At 43.9% G+C, this 11,702-nt stretch overlaps 1 protein-coding gene and 1 pseudogene across 25 annotated transcripts in view; both read left to right on the forward strand.

Moving 5' to 3' along the window:
• Window positions 1-8,399: 8,399 nt before the first annotated feature.
• BBX (BBX high mobility group box domain containing) overlaps window positions 8,400-11,702 on the forward strand; it is a 291,573-nt gene continuing 288,270 nt past the window's right edge. For 13 of the 25 annotated variants that reach the window (XM_012189597.5, XM_042230795.2, XM_060417209.1 and 10 more), the window contains exon 1: window positions 8,400-8,540. The gene's annotated coding sequence lies outside the window, so the exon portion shown is untranslated. Of the gene's footprint in view, window positions 8,541-8,851; window positions 9,072-9,160; window positions 9,991-10,800; window positions 11,341-11,702 lie in introns of those variants that run through there. The other 12 variants (XM_060417178.1, XM_027979770.3, XM_042230842.2 and 9 more) reach the window with 5 other exon arrangements.
• LOC132659967 (large ribosomal subunit protein uL16-like) overlaps window positions 8,400-11,702 on the forward strand; it is a 147,785-nt pseudogene continuing 144,482 nt past the window's right edge.

Consider the following 11,702-nt stretch of genomic DNA (forward strand, 5'->3'; position numbering starts at 1 on the left):
ACTTTATTTTTAAATATATGTGGGTATAAAATCAGGCCATAAACGCTCTATAGTTTAATTTCTTGGGATTAGTGGGAAATAGGTGGATTCTGCAAATTAGAGGGTAGTAAATGAGACATTGAGCCTAGATAATATTCTAGAAAGTGCTATGTAGTAGAATGCCCCTTATATCCTCCCATCCCTGTCCTCCCTTTAGAGAATGATTTCTGCCTACAAACACCGAAAGAACAGCCCTCCATTCTAGGCAGGTCCTCGCTCCTCTCCTGGTATGGACAGCAATGGAGGCCACGTGCTTTTGTTTCCACCCCTGATTATACTTACTGCCCTTGAGTTCTGTGACAGACCCCAATATTTGCACAATTAAGTTCCCTTTTTTTAAAGCTTATCTTAGTGGCTTTATGGTCCTTGGAACAAAAATGAAATCTAAGATAGGCAAAAAGAAGGAAAGATCTGTGTATACTCAAAAAAAAAAAAAAGGACCAAGTAATCGCTAGAAGCCAGCATGGAGTCCCTAAGACTAGCCTAAGCCTATTTTTCTATTGTAACTAGGTTAATAAACTGATAGCTCAGTTGCACTGTGGCAGTTGGAGATGCTATAAATCTCTTATTTTCATCTGACTAGTATCTATTTGCCTTCTTTTCTCGGTAGTACTCCAGTTTTACTTTGGAGAAGGCTAATAGCCTTTTTTGTATGAATCTTCTTTTTTCTACCATTGTTTTTAAAGTTTTCTTTTCAAAATATATTTGATACAAAATAAAGAATAATGTAACATCTATGTAAGTTATAAAATGAGCACCCCTGAGTCCACCAAGAAGCAGAATGTTACCAACACATTTGTTGTTGCTCATTCACTCAGTCTCGTCTGACTCCTTGCAACCCCATGGACTGCAGCACGCTAGGCCAGGCTTCCCTGTCCTTCACTATCTCCCAGAGTTTGCTCAAACTCATGTCCATTGAGTAGGTGATGCCATTCAACACAGTGCATCCATCTAAATAATTCTGTTCTAACTCAGCCCCCTGCTACCTCCACCACTGGCCCCACCTCCAAGGAACCATGCAATCTTGATGAGAGGGTTAAGCATAAAATTTGGGTATAGACAAGTGAATCCTTCTATTTCACTCTCTTTCGTGGAATAAAGAAAAGAGGATGGAAAAAAGTTTGAGCAAATTTATCATAATGACAATATTGTCACCAAAAGTGATCTCAGTCCCTGGAGTTGACAGTGCCCCTGGCTTCTGAGATCTGGTTCTGCAGCTTTTTTTTTTTTTTTTTTTTTTACTTTTACAGTACAGTTAAAAAGAAAACTTTACCATCTATTGAATAGTTATATTAAAGCACTGTTTTAAGTATTTTACATACATTATTTCTAAGAGCCTTCTCATATCATTCCATAATTTTTTCTTTTTGTTTTGATTAACCAGAATTAGGAAATGGCAACCCACTCCAGTATTCTTGCTTGGAGAATCCCATGGACTTCAGCCTGCCAGTCTCCTCTGTCCTTGGGCTCACAAGAATTGGACATGATTTAGCAACTAAACCACCACCACCACAGTATATTCTACCCATCAAAGAACTCTCTGACAACATCAATGAAGAAAAATTTTATAAAGCCTTTTGACAAAGCCACATTACATATTTTCATGAGTGGGATGCAAAAAATATGGATAGGATGAGAGTGAAATTACAAAATAATGGTCACCTCTGGGGAGAACTGGAGAGTCACTGGACAAGGGAAGGGGGCTTCAATGTTTCATTGTTTAAAAAGAAATCTGAGGCAATATAATAATATGTTAAGTTGTAATAAAGCTCCTACATGATTGCTATTTTATATTATTCTTTATAAATTTCTTTAGGTTTAATTTTTTTGAAGAGGTTGAGAAGGATCTCAGTTCCCCAGCCAGGGACTGAACCCAGGCCATAGCAGTGATAGTGCCAAATCCTAACCACTAGACCACCAGAGAATTCACAGGTTTAAATTTTTTAAATTTAGGTGAAATTAGGTGCCTGGAAAATCCCATGGACGGAGGGGCCTGGTGGGTTGCAGCCATGGGGTCGTGAAGAGTCAGACATAACTGAGCAACTTCACTTTCACTTTTCACTTTCATGAGTTGGAGAAGGAAATGGCAACCCACTCCAGTGTTCTTGCCTGGAGAGTCCCAGGGACGGGGGAGCCTAGTGGGCTTCCATCTATGGGGTCGCACAGAGTCAGACACGACTGAAGCGACTTAGCAGCAGCAGCAGCAGCAGCAGGTGACTCTACATCACAGGTTCAATAGACATGGCCATGGCAGTGCTGATTAAGATCAAGGTTTACCTGGAGAAGGACATGGCATCCCACTCCAGTACTCTTGCCTGGAAAATCCCATGGACGGAGGAGCCTGGTGGGCTGCAGTCCATGGGGTCGCAGAGTTGGACACAACTGAGCGACTTCACTTTCCTTTACCTATTGAGGGTAGGTGATCTGGTATCTGCCTTAGAAAATACTTTTAAAAACGACTTGAAAAATGTAAAGAAGGCATGAAATTTGTGAAAGAACCAAGTATGGTGAGACGATAGCAAATATGTTGAATAAAACAATCAGCATACAAAAAGATATTGGCAAAATGGAATTCTGGGCTGAATGAGAGAAAAAAAGAAAACTTTAGCATTTATTGAATAGTTATATGAAAACACTGTTTTGAGTATTTTACATACATTATTTTTATCAAATCCTCTCAATAACTTTATGAGTAACATATTACCTTTCCCTTTACACATGAAAAACTGAAGACAGGTTATAAAATTTGTCCACGTGAATTAGTAACTGCTGGAGCCAAGCCCTGAACTCATGTTGTTTCAACTTCAAAGCCTTGAATCTTAACCACAGAACAACAATGGGGTTATAAAGGCTTATGCCTCAGTTTCCCCCAAATAAATTATATAATAGAATGGAGGAGACATGGCTATCAGCCCACATTTCAACAAAAGTTTGTTTTTTGAGAAGAAGCACAATAACGGTCAGCAGAAAGATGTGACTGCCATAGAAGAGAGTTCCCTGTTAGGCTGCAGTAATAGAAATTTTGTTTCAAAGAGAAGGGAGCCATGGTCATGCTGTACTGCACGCTGCCTCAGCCCCCACCTGCTCTGGATAGCCCACTTGAAGGAGTAAACTGAAAAAAGACAATAGGCAGGGTTTGAGAGAAGACCAGGAATCAGGAACAGGAAGAATGATTTAAAGAACTGAGACTGCCTGGAAAAGGCACAACTCAAGGCAGGAAGCGGTCAAGAGTGCTGTTTCACATAATTCAAATGGTACATGAAAAAGGGGTTAGATTGTTCTATGTAGAAACAAGGCAACTGAAAAAGGAACAGTGGATAACACTTAGGAGGAGAAAAGGTATGTTAAAGATCCAGAAGAATTCTGTAGTGCTCAAAATCAACAGAAGATGAAATTGATTGTCTTGGGAAGAAAGGCGTTCCAAAGAGTTGGATGTATCATAGAATACCTGCCCTGTTCGGGATGTTGCTGAAGCTTCTAATGAGAAGGGCTGGCTAATGCTAATGCTAGTGCTTACTGACTTTATTATCAAAATCACTAGTGTAAAATCATTGTCTATTTAGAGACCTATTTTTATGGTATGGTCCTTAAGTGACTCCTTGGTGACTCCCCTTTCCCCTCCCTCCCACCTATGGCAGAAAGCTTGCAGAACTAGGTGTCTAGAACCTTAGTACTACCCCAGTGCTACTACTAGCTATATAATATTGAGAGAATCATTTACCCTTTCCCTGCTTCATTTTTTTCATCTTTAAAAGAACTTCCCTCTATTTGTCTAACCTACCTCACATGGATTTTAGTGAGAATGACAAGCTAGTTCAAATATAAAGGTGCTTTAGAAAATTTAAACACTATGCAGGAATAACCATGATGAGTATAACATACATTCTGGTCACCATATACCTGGGACACCCAACATTCTCTAGCACCCGTCTCATCCCTATTCTCTCTGATCCTTTTTAAAATTCACAGTCCTTTTATTTGTCTGTTCATTTGTCTTACAAATCTTTGTTGAGTTACTGTTACATTTTAGGCAATGTAAGGGTATTGTGCTAACCACCTGGAAAACAAAATGATGAATGAGACATCATCATTTTCTTCAAAGTGTTTGTCATCAAACTAAGATCTCTATCGATATACAAATAACATAATACAAGGTAAGGTATTTGAACACCTTAATAGTAATATAGATGAAATGATACAGAAGATCACAGGATAGAGGGAATTTCAGGATACTTTGGCTAGCACTGCTCTAGGAAAGCAGGGTGTTTTCCTCTCTGTTTCTATCTCCAACTTTGCTGGGATACAGTAGAAGCTGGTTTTCTTCAAGATTATGAGCATTTGCATCAGTGCTGAGAAGTGGCCCAACTATCCAAGTTCTAGTTTTTAGTCTCTTTGCATTGGCCTTGGGAAAGATATGTGATTTTCTCTATCTTTCTCTTATAAGAGGAAAAAAAAGTGAAGCTCAGCAAGGTCAAGAATAAGTCAAAAATTGTTATGTAAGGCAGACCCTCACTTCTGCAACTAGCTAGAGTTTCAGTGTACAAAACAAGGCTTGTTTCAAAGAGTGATTTATCGCAAATTTGCCTTTTTAGGTGCTTAATAATGGCTACCCAATAGGATGTTTGCTTTATCCTGGTATCAGGCTGACATCCCTTTTATGTGCAGAGATGCTGGAATTAGCAGAACGCAGGCTAAGAGGAAATTACAAACCCTGGGCAAGTAAGTTGTAATAGGTTCTATAAACTCCATTTGATGTCAGGGTTAAGTCTTAGAAAAGTTTCTGTAAAGCAGCTGTAATTGGCTTATATGTGTGAAAAACAAAGAAAAACAATAGTTATTAAATATTTTGTATCTTCCAGGTTTAAGCATTTTATATGGATTGTTTCACTTACGGTTACTCTTATTATCCCTAATTTACAAACAAGGAAACTGAGTCTTGGAGTGACCAAGGAATTTTTCCAAGATTTTGAATAGGGATTGAATAAAGAAATAATGTAAAGTAAGGAAAGAAAAGGTTGTTTATAGACGTATCACATGTCACATAAACACTTGTATGTGTACATTTATACACATATTTAAATTTACTCTCCCCAAATTATTTTATGTGGCTTACAACAAAGGATTCATACTAAATAAAATTAAGAAAATGGACAGTCAAGGCCATGAGAAGGATGAATATACTAACCACGAGCTCAACCTGGGATTGCTCATCAAAATATGAAAGCAAGAAAGGAAAAACCCTTTCTTGAAGACCCTTTTTAATGCCATTTTACTCAGGAAATCAATAGTTGTTTTTATATTTGCAATTTTACATTATAAAAATTAAATAAAATCCCTGAAAGTTATGATTTTCCATATTTTAAAGTTTGGGGCACTACTGACATTTAAAATTTCTTGATATTTATTTTTAAATAAAATAATTAAAATTCTAAAAAGTATTTCCTAAATGGTAAAATACTATATAACATTTAGTTTAAGCCTTCTTGGCAAGTCTTTACCTATCTTACAGAAGACTGGAATTCTATTCCGTCATTTCTAGTAACAGGCAATTTTCCTTTTCCAAAATTCCGGTGTGCTCGGGGCCTACCTAGCACAGGAATCCTTCTTAATAAATGATCTGCAAGAGAATGCTGAATGATGACTTTTACTGCCACATAATGCCTAAATACACCACCAATACATCAGATGTGTTAAAAGATGTGCCAATATCTGAACCTAAAGGTTCTGTGGACCCGTTAGTTTTCCAATAGTCATTTCCAATAATGACTTGCAACCAGTCATTTCTATCCCCTTCTTTTGCATCCATACTGGTCAGTTAGCACCTGGTACTGTCAGAGGTCTCCAAACTTGAATACAAAATCCTGGGGCATGTTGCTAAGACTATATGATAGGAGTGTGGAGAGAAAATGTTAAAACTGTTTATTTTTCGCCATGCCATTGCGGCTTGCGGGATCTTAGTTCCCCGACCAGAGATTGAACAGGCTGGGCAGTAAAAGCACAGAGTCCTAAACATGGGACTGCCAGAGAATTCCCTTAACTTTCATTTTTATCTCATGCTTTTTCATTTAGTTTTTATGAATGTATGCTTCATAAAAATAAATAATATATCCATACAGTGGTACATTTTTAAAATGTATACAGAAATATACATATATTGAGGGTACTCAGTCATTTTACTGATAACATGTGAGCTAAAAGTTTGAAAATGTAGCTCTAAATAATTCTGCTAAGCTAATTATACTTCAACCAAAAAAAACCAAAAAAACAACTTTGCGACCATAAAGAAATGAAGAATGCTTTCCTATACTTGGGGTTGAGGGGAGGGGTGGGGAGTAGGCTGTTCTTTCATATTTTTCATAACTTAAATATACTAGCAAATAATTCACAACACTTCACTCAGCAATTAAATATAGCAACTTGTGTTGATTTTTTTTTTTTTTCCCTCTCTCTTTTTCTCTTAAATAAACAGGACAGTGAAATCCCGAGAAAGTTTTCCTGGGTTTTCCTCTATCACTTCTATCTGCCTCTTGTCCCTGAAGCTTGTCATTTGGAAGGAAGGACTATCAAGTTATTAAAAATCTGTGTTGGGTATTAAGAGTCCTGGGTTTAAGTTCCTTTGTCACTGGGATTTGGTGCTATCTTCAACAGTCCCATTTCTCTTATGAAAAAATAGAGATGATCATACTTAGCACCAATCTCAAAGCAGTGTGCAGTGTGGATAAAGCACGCTTTGTTCCTTCCATCAAGTAAATGCAGAGCATCATTAATATAATCTTTAACATCATTGGTTTAAATTGCTATTTTATATACTTTCTCCTTTTAAAAATTATTTTCCTTTAAAAAATAAGCAAAACATCACATTTCCAAATACCACTGCTTGTTTTCTAAACTTTACAAATTTAAATTTTCTCTGTATCTGTTTCTGGTTTCCATTCTGTCACACACGCGTATATACAAACTCATTCGATAACTTTATGGATGTGAGAGAAAAATCTCAAGATAACATAAAGAAATAAAGAGGGATTTGAAATAAGTTCTTTTATCCAGCTTTCCTTTAAGTTTTAAAGCTACACATCTAGGCCATAAAATCGTGGTGTTTATTTAATCTTCAAAATGTTTGTGTTTAAGAATAATTCACAGACTGTTAAATCAGAAAGAACCTTAAGGAAACATCTAGAGCCTATGATAATGCCTGGTACACAGTAAATGCTGAATAAACATTTAGTGAAGGAACATTTAGGGAGAAGGTTCTTACTGTAACTTAAAAAAGAAAAAAATGAAAACAAAATTCCAAACTAAATCTGAGCATTAGAGGGGCTAAATTAATTGCTCAAGACTGTTTAGTGAGTTTAAGAGTTGGGTCTAGAATTTATTTCTCACAGTTTCCAGCTATGGTGTTTTCCCAGCAACCTGTTGACTTGCTTATATAGGACTGTCAAATATATATCTGTCAAAGACACATCATAGGAAAAAAAAATATCAGAAGGCAAAGTCCTTGGGTTCACCATCTCCCAAAGTCACCTAAAATGCTCATATATGATGTGAAATATGTAGTGTAAATATCATATATATATAATATGCAAAATACAAATCTTGCCTATATTGACTCAAAAGGCCTATTTTTAAGGAAAAGGGTCAATAGTCCACCTTCCATGACTTACTCTACTTTACAGCAGTTCGTATGTGCACACAGGTGATCTGCAGTCCTCTGACCAGCTAAAAGTAGAGTGGCTGTTTCAGCAAAATGATTATCTTTGTTTCTGTGTATTGTTGTGTTGATTTTTCTCAGTTTACCTACGAATGAAGCATTAACAACCTCAATCCATTACCGTCCTAATAAACTTATCTTGGACTATTTTGGCCTATGTGATAGCTAACCCATTGACAAAAGAAATCCAAGCTGATAAAAGGTTTTCCTGGCCACTTGTTAGCCAGGTCATGCTGTAAAATCATAACACAATGCACGCCTCTTCCATGGGGCACCACAAGGCAACGATTAAAAAAAAAAAAAAAAACAAACCCTCACTTCCATATCCAGTGGAGTTGTAGTTTATTACTATAACCCTCCCAAGTCAAAAGGACACCAATTTCAAGCCTTGCAACTTGGTGCAGACAGGGTTTTTCCCTCTCAACCCACTCTGCTGGGCCTCTCTACCTGTCCTCTCCTACTGTCTACAGGTCCCGAACATTAGAAAATAGAAAATGTGATGATCTTTGTGTGTCTCTGTAAAATGTGTGTATGTGTGCGTGTGTTTGGGTGTAACGGGCCTTCTGTTTGGTCGCGCGGCCTGTCCGTCAGGGAGCGGACCAATGGCAGGCTGCCTTATATAAAATGAGTGTTTTCAGTCTCTCCGGGTTGCATGTACTGTATGTGGAGCAGTGTACAGTGAAGCGGAGGCAGAGCGGCTCCGCGAGCTCCTCTCCACTTTCCCATAGAGAACCCCTGACTGGCCACTGAGGGCGAGCCACACACACGCCCTCGCGCCCGGCGAGCCCGCGAGGTAAGCGCCCCCCATCCCCAGCCCTTCTCGGGCGCTCTCCCCGCACTTTCTGTTTTCCTACTCACTTGCGAGCCGCCGGGCTGCAGCCCCAAGGACTCCGCGGCAGGAGCAGCGGCGGCGGCGGCGGCGGCGGCAGCCGGTAGGCTGGACTTGAGGAAGACGGAGGGAACCCCGCGCGTCCGGAGCCGCCGCCAGCCGGCCCGCTCCCTGGGCACTTTCCCCCTCCGCCAAAACTTTGGGTCGGGAGAGGTCGGGGGCGAGGGTCGCGGCGGCCGCGCCGGCGGCGGGTGGGGGGCGCGGAGGCAGTGCCCTGCGGGCGGGAGGCTGGGGGCCGGGCTGGGGAGTAGTAGGCCAGCCGGTGCCAGGCTGCGTTTGCAACCAGCACCTCTCGGCACACAGGCAGCGCCGCCCGAGAGGGGCACGGGAGCCGGGGCGCGGGCAGGAGCAGCCCGAGGAAAACAACAACAGAGCCCTCACGCCGGCGGGCGGCTCGTGGCCGCCCGGGGAGCCCCAAACTTCATCTCGGCGAAAGTACGTGGAGCCCAGCCTGGGCTCGGCTGCCGGGGAGGTGGGGCCTGGGGAGTCGGGGCAAGGGAGGAAGGTACGAGCAGCCAGCCCTCAGTGGATTGATTGAACGTTTCGAGTGCGTCGGTGACCGGGAACAGTTCATCTGGAGAGTTGGGATCTGGGTGTTCCGGCCCCGGAGATCGGTGCCCTCTCACCCCCCCACCCCTAACCAAATGCGCGGCGAGTAGAGAAAGTGCTGTTTTAGTGCCAGAGTGGCTAGGAGGAAGAATAGGGGGAGAGGGGGAAGAGGGTGAGGGAGTAGGGGAGAGAGAAGAGGGAGGGAAAGCCGGCGGGGGGGAGGGAGGGCAAGAGAGAGAGAGGGAGAACCGGAGAGAACGGGAGAGAGAGAGAACGAGAGAACGCGAGGGAAGAGAGGAGGGGGAAGAGGAGGAGGGAGGCTGTGTCAGGATTTTGCTTGAATGTGGGATTATGTTGTGTCAATAAGTTTAAGGTGGAGGGAGCGAAACTGGGGGTGGTGGTGGAGGGGAGGAGGAAGGCCTTGGCTGTTTAAAGTCTTATTTCTGAAGGTAAGTTATGGCATTGCATGGTCGCGATGACAGAAAACTTGCAGATCCTTTATCCGGGGATGGGGTCGATGGCTCTAGAAAGAGCTCCCCAGCCCCTTAAGCCACACTCGTGTTACACTGTTATTTGCTGCGATCCGGGTCGCTAGTAAATTACCGAAATCAGACTCGAGGTTTCTTTTCCTCCTCCACCTCGTCTCGCTCGCTCACCCTCAGAAATGTATTATTATTATTTTTTTATTTTTTGGTATTGTATGAAACTTAACGTGAGTCCTGTAATTTACAAGGACCCTGAATCCAAGAATCTGGAACACGTTTATGTGTGAAATATCCACGATCATTTCAGCTAAATGAGGAAGGTAAAACGAAACGATGCAAAAAGCTAAGACACAACATGTACGACAGAGGAGGGGGGGGGGGAGAGGGAGAGACGGAGAGAGAAGCTATTTTTTGCTTTCCTTTCTGTAGAAAGGAAAATAAAACGTGCATTCCCCTTCTCTCCCGGTTTGTAGGGTCTAGTCAGTATTTTAACTGTCTGAGGACAGATTAGTCCAGGTGGATCTCGTTGAAAAGTTTCGTGAGGTGGGGTGGAGGTGGGGGGGGGTACGAAGGGGAAGGTGGGTGGAGGTGGTGGGGGATGGGGACGGAGCGAGCTCTGCCTCTGCTAATGGTCATTGGCCTGGGGCTTTGAAACCATTGCCTGTCCTGCTAATGACACGTCCAGTTCTAGTCTCCCGGCCGCGGACGCCGGGCTGCCGGGGACTGGGGTACTTTCCCCGCGCGGGGAGGGGCGTTCTTCGCCATCCCTTGGGGTTGCCCACTCGCGGCGTGGGAGGCCCCCCACGCGCGCCCCCTCTTCTGCGCGCCGCCGCCACCTCTGCTCGCATGACTTCTGTAGCCAGCCCGCGGCGAGGGGGCGCAGGGGGTCCCCGGTGCGGATGTCCCCGCGCGGCCACCCCGCTCCCGCCCCACGCGCGCCGCGCGGTCCAAGCCCGGAATGGCAGCGCCGGGCCGGGCGGCCGTGCCTCCCCGGGGGGCAGCGGAGGCAGCAGCGGTGGCGGCGGGATCTTCGCCGGGGCCCGCGGGAGGAGGAGGAGAGGGAGGAGGAGGAGGAGGGGAAGGAGGAGGAAGACGAGGAGAGGGAGGTGTTTTCTGCCCAGACCGCCGCCAGTTCGAGCGGGCACGGCGACGGGGCCACCCCACTCGTTGCTTCTCCGTTATGGAAAGGTGTTTAGCAGACTTTTACGCCCGGAGTGTGGGATTTACACTTCATTTTTTTTTTCTCCCCCTTCTTCCCCAAAGCAAGATGGACTCTATTCCCTTTCTCTTTCTCCCTCTGCCTCTGTCTTGTCAGCCTTTAAGATCGACATTTTGTACTAAGATGCAAACTTGATGGTGACCAGCAACAAAGCCGGGGTGGGATCCCTCGCTCCCTTCCTCCCTCTCCGTTTCCCATCTACCCCCACCCCGACCTGGTGGCCCTGCACTAGACCCCGGGGGCTCTGGCGATGTGTTCCCCGCTCGGTTCCGATCTCTAATCTCGGGATTGTGACCGGGGCCGAGCGTTTGGGCGACATATGTGGCCGCCCAGGTCTGCAGGGCTGAGGGCTGCGCTACCTGGACCCGCTGCCGTCGCCTTGCCACCTCTGGCCGGCTTCTGAGCACGGGGAGACTCGGACTGCCTGTCGATTGCCATGATTTGGTTCCTGGTGCATTTCTCCTGGGGACGGCGATCACTTGTGCAAGTTGATAAATGATCACTGTGTGGGTTTGGGGTGTTCAGAATAGATCAACTTTCTGCTTTGTACATTACTGGGAGTAGGGAGAAAGTGTGCTGGAGACACCCTAGAATGCCAGCTGGGCTACCCTCAGCCTCTGCCCTTGGAAAACTGGGAGCTCTTTGCCTTAATTGCCCCACAACGCCTAGGGGTGGGGATGGCGAGAAGGAGGGGTTGGTGGGGAGCGGGCCTCCTGGGTTTCGGGGTCCTTCTTTCGTAGATGTTGCAGGAGTTCACCCTCAACTGTAAAGCTATATCATACTGATGATGTACCTTTATTTGATACTTTATAG

Source organism: Ovis aries, chromosome 1 (assembly GCF_016772045.2).
Source record: "Ovis aries strain OAR_USU_Benz2616 breed Rambouillet chromosome 1, ARS-UI_Ramb_v3.0, whole genome shotgun sequence".
Classification (NCBI taxonomy): domain Eukaryota; kingdom Metazoa; phylum Chordata; class Mammalia; order Artiodactyla; family Bovidae; genus Ovis; species Ovis aries.